The sequence below is a fragment of the Rhinopithecus bieti genome, unplaced genomic scaffold (assembly GCF_001698545.2).
Source record: "Rhinopithecus bieti isolate Rb0 unplaced genomic scaffold, ASM169854v2 scaffold_21649, whole genome shotgun sequence".
NCBI lineage: Eukaryota > Metazoa > Chordata > Mammalia > Primates > Cercopithecidae > Rhinopithecus > Rhinopithecus bieti.
Window position 1 is genome coordinate 3,575,938 of NW_016811584.1, and position 10,530 is coordinate 3,586,467.

Genomic DNA, 10,530 nt, shown 5'->3' on the forward strand with positions numbered 1-10,530 from the left:
TATATCTATAAAATTCCTTTTATTAAAAAAATCAATTTGAATAACATGTCTCTCATTTGCCACTGAAAGAGTCTTGACTAATACAATTTCACTGTCAAAGTCTATGGGTATCTCCTGTGGTCTTAAAATATTTTTTTTCTTTTTTCCTTTTTTTTGAGATGGAGTTTCACTCATTGCCCAGGCTAGAGTGCAGTGGTGTAATCTTGGCTCACTACAACCTCCGCCTCTCAGGTTCAAGCAATTCTCCTGCCTTAGCCTCCCAAGTAGCTGGGATTACAGGTGTCTGCCACCATGCCCAGCTAATTTTTTGTATGTTTAGTAGAGACAGGGTTTCACCATGTTGGCCAGGCTGGTCTCTAACTCCTGACCTCAGGTGATCCACCCACCTTGGCCTCCCAAAGTTCTGGGATTACAGGCGTGAGTCACCGTGCCCAGCCTTAAAATCTAATAAAGATTAAAATCTCCCTAGATTAACAGACAGACTTGACAATGTCGATTCATCTTCCGAACCCAGAAAAGCACATTTGTCTTTCATTCTTTCCCTATAGTGTCTTTTATTCCTATTCGTGTTTTATTAATTTTCTTAGAATAAATCACATATTTTGAGTTAAATTAGCATTTATTCCATTTATTTACTTGCTAAAACATCATATCCAATGTTATCCTTTTTTTTTTCTAGCTGTGTACTCCAATATAGAAATTCCATGGGCTTTTGGAACTTTAGCTTGTGTTACTTCATTAGGCAGAATGAGCTAGACTGTGCTGCAGTAATACAGCACTCCCAAATCTGAGTGGCTAAACACAAGTTTATTCCTCCCTCATGCCAAGTCCACTGCTGGCATGATAAGCATCAGGACAGCTATCCTCTGTGTGTTGAGTTAGTGAGCCAGCCTGCTTGACTTTATGCTCCTCCATCTTAATACTCAGCCTTCGCACTTGCCACCAAGGGGAAGAGGGAGACCTGAGGATCCCCAGGGCTTCTCACTGCCTCAGCCCAGAAGTGACCCTCATCACACTCCTGCTCCTATTTCATTGACCAGAACGAGTCACAGGACTCTGCCTAAGGACAAGGGGGCTTAGAGGCAGAGTCTTCTCTGGAGAGGAGAACCAGATAGGGGAAGCCATGCCACACCCATGCCCTTGGCTTTTTGGGGTTTGGGATTAGCAGATTCAAACAGAAGAGAAATTCCCAGGAGTTGTTTTAAAATAGCGGTGAAAAGATTAGATACTATGGGGGCACTCGGAGTTGGTGTCAGAAGGTGTGAGGTGATACCTCCCCCAAAAAGATAAGGGCTGGGAGAAGGGCAGGAGGTCTTGAGGTGGGCCAGCATCAGGGAGGGATGGATGTCAGACAAGTTTAGGGACTGAGAAGAGTAAGTGAGTGGACATAGGACCTGGAAGGGTCTGGTCAGCAAGAGACACGAGGGAGTGGAACTACCAGGGACAGGAAGAGGATGATAATGAGCTTTTTCTGAGTTCTGGCCCTGTGCTTGGTGCTTGCCAAGTACTCTATTTTATTTTATTTATTTATTTATTTATTTTTGAGATGGAGTCTCACTGTGTCGCCCAGACTGGAGTGCAGTGGCGCAATCTCGGCTCACTGCAACCTCCGCCTCCTGGGTTCAAGCAATTCTCCTGCCTCAGCCTCCCAAGTACCTGGGATTACAGGCGCCTGCCGCCACGCCTGGCTAAATTTTTATATTTTTAGTAGAGACAGGGTCTCACCGTGTTAGCCAGGATGGTCTCAGTCTCCTGACCTCAGGCAATCCACCTGCCTTGGCCTCCCAAAGTGCTGGGATTATAGGTGAGAGCCACCGCGCCTGGCCAGCCACTGTCTTTTCTAGAAGCCATGAGTGAGATGGGCTGGGATTCTTGTCCCAGGGACCTACTCTGCCAGATTGGTAAAGGCGGAGCCGCCTGCTGGCAGGCAAGGAGGAAGGAGGAAGGCTGTTTGGCCTCAGCATGCTTGCAGAATATTTCTGGTGACAGATGGGAAAGCTTGAATGTGGGTGCTTTGCAAAACATCCTCCTGCAGCCTCCACCAGCGAGTGCTGCCAGGATAACAAAGCCAGGCAGATGTGAGTTCAGATAAAATGGGGGTAATGACAGTCTTGGGGGATTAAATGAGAGAATTCATATAAAGTGCTGAGCACAGTTCCTGGCACAGGCAATGAGCACAGCTCTCATTACCCTTGTCACAGATGTTTAAAATGGAAAATGAGGTTCAGCAAGTTGCCCAGGCTTGTGACAAATAAGTGGCAGAGCTGGGGCTTGAATCCAGGTCTGGGCCACAGAATTAGCTCTGGTCTCCCCACCCCACTACCCCAGTAGGACCAGAGCTGAGCAGTTCACCTGGGATTTTAGCAACATAGAATCACAGGAAGAATATTCCTGCGTTTCCTGTAAAAATGCTGTTTTGGAAACAGAACATTATGTAATTAATGTCCTTTCTCGGGCAGATTTGAGCTCTGATTCCTCTTGGCGTTTTATGTTAAAAAGAAGTTTTTCTTTTCTGGCAAGCCTGCATGATTGCTAATAACAGTGTAGCAAAATAATTTTTGCTACAGCAAGGAAAAGATTTTTTCCTCAATCATCATGAGTTCTTAGCTGGGACGGACCCCTGTAACAAAAGACAGATTGAGGAGAAAAACAGTTTAGGGACGCGTGCCATGCATATCACATGGCAGCAACTTCAGTGAAAAGTAACTCAAAGCGGTGGCTTAGAACTCTGGCTTATATAACATCTTCAACAAAGAACAATAAATCTGTGGAGAAATGACAGGACAAAGGTAAGCAGTTTTGGGCTTCCAAGGGCTGGAAGCTTGGGAAGGTAAATACATGGGAGGAAACCGCTGGAGTGAGGTTCCTTGCAGATTCCTCTGGTGCCGTCTCTGAGCTGATAAGAGTCTAGAGTTGTCTCCAGTAAAGGTGAATTTTTATCCTGCTTTTAGGCAGATAAGGGGGAGGGTGGAGGGAGTTTTCCTGTGTTTTCTGCTTCTTAATTGCCTTCAATTCTAATTTGATGTCAAAGAGGATACTTTGGGGGACATATCCTTTGACAGCTACTATAGGTTGAGTTCTTACTACATTCCAGGCCTAGTACTCATTGCTTTACAAACAAACTCATTTAATTCAGAAAACCCTGTGGAGTAAGTACTTTGACACCTATTTTACAGTTTAGGAAACCGAAGCACAGTTTTTCCTAAAATTATTGCTAGGGGTGGTGGAGACAGGATTTGAAGCTAGGTTTTGGAATTTTCTGGCTTTTGTCCGTTTTTTTTTTTTTTCTTTGAGATGGAGTCTTGCTCTGTTGCCAGGCTGGGGTGTAGTGGCATGATCTTGGCTTACAGCAAGCTCTGTGTTCCGAGTTCAAGCGATTCCCCTGCCTCAGCCTCCTGAGTAGCTGGGACTACAGGCACGTGCCACCACGCCTGGCTAATTTTTTATATTTTAGTAGAGATGGGGTTTCACCATGTTGGCCAGGATGGTCTTGATCTCCTGACCTCGTGATCCGCCTGCCTCGACCTCCCAAAGTGTTGGGATTACAGGCATGAGCCACTGTGCCCAGCCTGGTTTTTGTCTTTTTTTCGGCCATGGGATCTGTGTTTAAATGGAAATACGTGGAAACAAACGTTGAGCTGCTCTAATTAAAGTTGAGAAAAGTGGTGATGAGGGCAAGGAGATTATAAATGACTTGGTGTCACCCCCCACTTCCCCCATGAAGCAAAATCTGAAAATCACTGAATTGTTCTGCTTTCTATGACTCCATGTTTATAGACAAAGATTGGATTTCCTTTTTTGCCTTGCCTTCTGGGAGGCTCAGGCCTTCTTTGTTATACTCAGTCATGCTAATTATCTTCAAACTGGAGTTCTGGACGAGGAGCAGTGGCTCGCGCCTGTAATCCCAGCACTTCGGGAGGCCCAGGTGGGCGAATCACTTGAGATCAGGAGTTCAAGACCAGCTGGCCAACATGGCAAAACCCCGTCTCTACTAAAAATACAAAAATTAGCTGGGCATGGTGGCACATGCCCGTAATCCCAGCTACTCATCAGGCTGAGGCACGAGAATCGCTTGAACTTGGGAGGTGGAGGTTGCAGCTGCATTCCAGCCTGGGCAACAGAGTGAGACTCTGCTGCAACAAAACAAAACAAAAGAAAAACCAAAACAAATTGGAGTTCTGGAATAATTTTCTCTTTCCCATCTCCCCATTACAAAGCCCTTCTTTTACTCTGACCACCCTTTAATCAGGAACACTGGGCTGGCTTGGTGGCTCACACCTGTAATCCCAGCACTTTGGGAGGCTGAGTTGGGAGGATTGCTTGAGTCCAGGAGTTCGAAACCAGCCTGGGCGACAGGTGTGGTGGTGTGCACCTGTAGTTCCAGCTACTTGGGAGGCTGAGGCAGGAGGATTGGTTGAGCCTAGGAGTTGGAGGTTACAGTGAGCCATGATCATTCCACTGCTCTCCAGCCTGGGCAGCAGAGTGAGAACTTGTCAAAAAAAAAAAAAAAAAAAATCAAGAACCCTGAACCAGCACTCATAATTTACAGTTGCTGCAGGCTGTGGTTTAATGATTAAGACTAACACAAGTGACTGACTCGGAGGCAGCGGGCTGGCCAGTGTTTGTGTTGGGGAGAGTGCTTTCAGCATCCCTGGATGTGCCAGTCTGCCTGTGCCCCAGCAGAGGGCCTGTGCCCCCACAGCTCTCTCCCTTTGCGGGGCATGCCTGAGGTTGACTTTGCAGGGGGAGTGAGCATTTTAGGTTGGACAATGAGAAGGTTGAGCTTAGATGCCCTGATTCCATGGGAAGCCTTCCTTGGAGGAGGGAGCCCTGGCTCACTTAGCTATTGTCAGTCAACTGGGGAACATGACTGGGCTTCTTCACTGGGTAGTCCTGCTCATCTCTCTATAAGGTCCTTTCTAGGAAGTAGATGAGTACATTTAATGAAAGGGCTAGCTTTGGAAAACAAGCCCAGCCCCATGTCCTCCTCTCTGGATGAGTGTCAGCCAAAAATCAACTCAAAAAATCTCCTTGCTGTGGACTGAAGATTTGTCTCCCCCTAATTCATATGTCAAACCCTCATCCCCAGTAGCATGGTATTTGGAGATGCGGCCTTTGGAGGTAATCAGGGTTAGTTGAGGTCATGAGGATGGGGCCTTCACGATGAGATTAGTGTCCTTATAAAAAAGACACCAGAGAGGCTTGCTCTCTCTTCTCCCTCTTCCTCAATGTGAGGACACAGTGAGAAGGTGATCATCTGCAAGCCAGAAAGACAGCCCTCACCAGAAACTAACCATGAGGGCACCTTGATCTTAGACTTCTAAGCCTCCAGAACTGTGAGAAAATAAATTTCTGGCTGGGCGTGGTGACTCACGCCTGTCATTCTAGCACCTGGGGAGGCCGAAGCCGGTGGATCACCTGAAGTCAGGAGTTCGACACCAGCCTGGGCAACATGGTGAAACCCTGTCTCTACTAAAAATACAAAAATTATCTGGGCATGGTGGCAGGCACCTGTAATTCTAGCTACTTGGGAGGCTGAGGCAGGAGAATTGCTTGAACCTGGGAGGTGGAGGTTGCAGTGAGCCGAGATTGTGCCACTGTACTCCAGCCTAGGCGACAGAGCAAGACAGTCTCAAAAAAAAAAAAAAAAAAAAAAAAAAAAAAAAAAAAAAAAAAAAAAAAAAAAAAAGGAAAAAAGAAAAAAAGAAAATAGATTTCTGTTGTTTAAGCCACCCAGTCTATGGGATTCCGTTATGGCAGCCTGAGCTGACTAGGACATCCAGACAGGAGGAGATTAAGGCAATTAGTTCTGTTCTTCTGAAGTCCAGCAGGCGGGGGCACTGTAAGGCAAGAAACTAGCAGGAGTGAGGTGGTTGTTGGTTTAGTGGGTCTTTGGAGGCACTGAAAAAATCAAATTGTTTAGGTCACTGCTCAGCGATAGGAATGCAAGGAATCCCTTCACAATGGTAGATCCTGACCTTTTTTTTTTTCAGAAGGAGTCTTACTCTGTCACACAGTGTGGAGTGCAGTGGCATGATCTCTGCAACCTCTACCTCCCGGGCTTAAGCGATTGTCCTGCCTCAGCCACCAAGCAGCTGGGACTACAGGCGTGTGCCACCATACTCAGCTAATATTTGTATTTTTAGTAGAGATGGGGTTTCACCATGTTGGCCAGGCTGGTCTCGAACCCTGACCTCAGGTAATCCGCCTGCCCCAGCCTCCCAAAGTGCTGGGATTACAGGTGTGAGCCACTGTGCTCGGCCGAGTCTGTTTTCATAGCGCGGAGGTTAAATATTTCAAGTTCAGACAGACAAATGGCAGATAAAGTAGGTCCCTGAATCCCATGGCGCATGGTCAGGCTGGTACAGGGGCCTCCCAGGAGCACTTTACAGGAACAAGGCCTGGCTGTAGTGGAAAGAATGCAGACTCTAGCCGGGTGCGGTGGCTCACGCCTATAATCCCAGCACTTTGGGAGGCCGAGGCGGGCGGATCATGAGATCAGGAGATTGAGACCATCCTGACTAACACAGTGAAACTCCGTCTCTACTAAAAATACAAAAATTAGCTGGGCGTGGTGGCGGGCATGGTGGCAGGCGCCTGTAGTCCCAGCGACTCAGGAGGCTGAGGCAGGAGAATGGCGTGAACTGGGGAGGTGGAGCTTGCAGTGAGCCGAGATCAGGCCACTGCACTCCAGCCTGGGTGACAGAGCAAGACTCCGTCTCAAAAAAAAAAAAAAAAAAAAAAAAAAAAAAAAAAAAAAAAAAAAAAAAAAGAAGCAGGTTCTGCAGACAGGTCGCTCTGGGTGAGAATCGCATCTCTCCCAGGGCACTGCCTTATGTTTTCTGGCAAGGGCCTTCACTTACCTGAGTCCAGGTGTCTTCATCTGCAGAGTAGGGAGGAAGACACCTTATTGTCAAGGGTGCTGACATTGCTGGCCCCTATGAATGCAGTGATCATTACTGACATCCATTCCCAACTTTCTGGGCCACCTAACTATTTTCAGGGCCCTGGATAAAGGTGAGCAGAATCAGACAGGGTCCCACCCTTACATGGTTTGGAGTCAGTATAGTCTCAAGTGTGGTGAGGCTGCTCTGCCACAGCTCCTGCGGTCTGAGGACTCCAGTGACACACACACTGCAGGATCAGGGATGGAGGGTCCCTTCACGTCCTAAGGTCAGCCCTCTCTCCCAGATTTTGTGTTTAGTGCTGGTTTGCCATTGACAGGTTTGCATTCTGCAAACCCAAACCAGGACCCGTGGTCTGGTGCGTGTGAGAGAGTGTGGCCCCTACAAGAACAGGGGTTGCTGTCTTGGCTCCCTGTTTAAGGAGAGGTCTGAAGTCAGAGCTGCTGCAGCAGCCTTTTGCTTCTCCATGGTCTCCAGGCTTGGGTGATGGCCTCATTATCAGCCTTCAGGGATGATCTGACTCTCTAGACACTTCTGTGGTGTGCAGGAGCCACGCGGCTCTGATGCAGCTCTTGCTGGTATGATGCCAGTGAGGCCCAGGTGTATTGATGAATGCCCAAGAGGGCAGATGAGGGCTTCCCACCAAATGGACATCTGTGGGTCAGGGTGGAGACCGTGGAGGAAGGAGGCAGGTGGCGCCTTCTCTGGTTGCTATGGGCTGGACCTGGGAGAAGGCTAGGTGTATTGCAGAGGGAGAAGGGGTTTATCATTCATTCATTCAACAAACACTTCCTGAGCACCCTTCTCTAGGCCCTGTGCACTAGGGATTCAGAGTAAACAAGACAGATAAGAATCTCTGCCCTCATGGAGCTGACATTATCATTAGGAGGGACACATGAGATAAATCAGTAAAATATAGAATATGTTCAATGGTGATAAATGGTAAAGGGGATAAAGAAGGCAAGGCAGGCAGGGGAAGACTGTAGAAGTTGAGATTTTAGATGGGGTGGCTAAAGGGGACCTCATTTAGAAGAAGCATGATGAAAGACCTGAAGAAAGTGAGGGAGTGGGCTGTGGGTCTTGGAGGGAAGGATACTCCTGGCTGGGGAAGAGCAGGTGGAAAGGCATGGAGATAGGGCATGCCTGGAGAGGGTAGGAGGCCAGCACAACTGGGGCTGTGTGAGTGAGCGGGAGAGTGCAGGAAGGAGGTTGGAGGCTAAGAGGGAGCTGGACTTGCAGGACCACCTGGAATGCAGGAGAGACTCCACTGTGAGCCCAGGGAGGGCTCTGTGCAGAGTCACAAGTTCTGCCTTAGACTGGAAGAAGATCATTTTGGCTCCTCTGTTGAGAACAGGGTGTGGAGACAAGGCCAGTAGGGGACACCAGTTGGGAGGAGGCTACTGCAGTCAGCAGATGAGGGGGAGGCACTGTACCTTTGTTCTCCACTGTGCCCCAGCCCATGGCATGCTTCCTGGCATGGAGCAGGCACTTAATGAATATTTGTTGAATGATGTGTGCATTAGTGATGCCCAAGTACCAGTTTTCAGACTCATGCTAGGTAGGCTATATAGGGAAGGTACAGAAAAACAGATCCTAGGCATTGCAGCTGGGGATCCTGATCCAATAGGCTTCTGATGGGAAAGTTGAATCTGGATTTTTAGCACAGCCTGCAGGTAATTTTGGACAGGCAGGGACTGGCTTTCTCTGTCAGTTAGGGATGATTTTGGTTGCAAGTAACAGAGACTGACCAACAATGGTTTAAACAAAGAGGGATTTATTTTATTTACAAGAATTATGGAGAAGGATGGTGGCTGGCATTGGCTTGGTGAAATAATGATAGGGTCAATGACTCTGTGATTCTCTTGGCCTTTTTCTCATGGTAGCAAAGTGGCTGCTGTGGCTCCAGGCATCACACCCTCAATCAAAGCAGAAAGAAGAAGGCCAGGGAGATGTTAGCCATGCCTGTGTCTTTTATCAGAAAAGCACACGCTTTCCCAGAAGCTCCTGTAGACTTCCTCTTCAATTTCATTGGCTACACCGAATCACATAGCCATTCTACGCTGCAAAGGAGACTGGAACAGTGAGAATCTGGGTTTACAGCCTCCACAGTTGGAGTGGCTGGAGATATGGAGTTGGGATGACCCCTGAAGCGTGAACCAAGGTCTTCTGCACGGCTGCCCTGGAGGGCGTGGTGCTTGAGGTCCCTTCTACTTCTGGGGCTTCACGGAAAGACTTGTTGCCTCCATGGAGCACCTCTGGGGACCACCGGATAAAGCCCCAGACATTCCCTTGGGGACCCCTCATCTATCTGAGACCCTCTGTCTTGCTTCTCTTCACATGTCTGAACAACACATGGACCCGAGGGCTGCTTCTTTGGGGATGTGGTGATCTTTATTTTAGGGATTGTGCATCTTCAGCGTAACCCTCACCTGGCATACATTAAACAGCATAACCACATTCTCAGCACGCCAGTCACATTCAGGAGCCTCTTTGAGCTCGACTTTATACGCACACAGGCGGAATATCTGCATTTACAGCCCTGTGCTGGCAGCACACACAGGAAAAGCACAACTTCAGTCACCCTCAAACCACCCAGTTTTGAGTAAGACCAGGACAATCCCTTTCCTCCGGCAGTCCCACGTTTGCTTCCAGGAATCAGAGAGCATGCCAGTGGCAGCTCTTTGTGGCAGTTTTGGGGGAAGTGAAAGGAGATGCTATTCCAGCACTGCTCTGTCACCTTAGAAGATGGGTTTAGGAAGCCAGAGGCAGGGATTTCAGGGGAAAAGAACAGGCCTGGTTTATTCTCTAATTCTTTAAAAATGGGATAGGAGCAAAAGGTTAAAATAAGTGGGTCTCACATACGAAACGCCTTCTGAAGAAGAAAAATGGGTGAATTCACTGGAGTTGGCCCAGTTAGGGGTTGGGTCTCAGGTGACAGAGACCTGGGATTCAGACTCAAAGGGGCCAGTCCATAAAGGCGGCAGAGGGGTCTTCAAACCACTGTTTCTATTCCAGAAGCCTATTGGAAATCATTGTATATTTGCTTTCCTTAAGACTGCAGGAAAAAGTAAAAAAAAATTCTTTTTTTGGCTAGAATTGCATCATAACAGTGTGGTCACACTGGTAAGAAATGCAGATTGGCAATCACATACATCTCTGATTAAAACAACACTCACATAACCAACACAATTTGCTAGGCCAAAGTCTTCATGGAGAATTCCTGGGGGTGGGAGTCTGGGGTGGGGTGGATAAGGAAGAAAACCTGGGGTTGCAGAGGTGGGGTGGTAATCCCTGGGGCATCAGTCCATGGGAGGTGGGGGCCAGCGATGGCTTCAGGCGTGATATTTCTAATACATACCAGCCCTGGGCACTCATGCCCTGCTGCTCACAGCATGGTCCTCACACCAGCAGCCTCCGCCTCACCTGGGAGCTTGTTAGAAATGCAAGCTCTCAGCCCCCACCCCAGATCTACTGAGTTAGAAGCTGTATTTAACAAGATCCCCAGTGATTTGTATGCACAATCAAGTTTGTGAGGCACTGCTGCAGACTTCTGGGCGCAGGAATGTGGCAGCCCTGGCTAGGTGTGGTTAGAAGGCCTGGACGGGGTGGGGGTGGGGGTGGGGGT